Source organism: Pelodiscus sinensis, chromosome 12 (assembly GCF_049634645.1).
Source record: "Pelodiscus sinensis isolate JC-2024 chromosome 12, ASM4963464v1, whole genome shotgun sequence".
NCBI classification, from domain to species: domain Eukaryota; kingdom Metazoa; phylum Chordata; order Testudines; family Trionychidae; genus Pelodiscus; species Pelodiscus sinensis.
Genome location: NC_134722.1, coordinates 45,619,122 through 45,619,741, shown reverse-complemented (window position 1 = coordinate 45,619,741; position 620 = coordinate 45,619,122).

Below are 620 nucleotides of genomic sequence, written 5' to 3'. Positions count from 1 at the left end.
ATGTTCCAGAAAACTTGGACTTCTAGCAAAACAACCTAGCGCGGGGAATTTTTTTCTGGCGGCTGACTTCCATTTGTGCAAATTGTTGATGTTGGGTTTTTTTGGCACAACTTACGAGCGGGGAATGAGTGGACTTACAATGCATCAATTCCTACAAGCGTCAACAGGAGGGTTGTGAGCAAGACACAAGAAGTCATTCTTCCGTTCTACTCTGCGCTGGTTAGGCCTCAGTTGGAGTATTGTGTCCAGTTCTGGGCACCGCCTTTCAAGAAAGATTTGAAGAACTTGGAGAAGGTCCAGAAGAGCAACGAGAATGATGAAAGGTCTAGAGAACATGACCTATGAAGGAAGGCTGAAGGAATTGGGCTTGTTTAGTTTGGAAAGCAGAAGACTGAACGGGGACATGATAATGGTTTTTAAGTACCTAAAAGGGTGTCACAAGGAGGAGGCTGTACCCCCTGGACTTCTCTCAAGTGCCCCTAAGGGGACTCTACCACTGCCCTACTCAGCTGCATGTTCTGCATATGGGAAAGTGGGTCAGCTTGGGAATTTGGTTCAGCAGTTAGGTGGCTAATGAGATTCAAAGGACCTACAAGCCTCCATGCAAGCCAGGAAAGGGT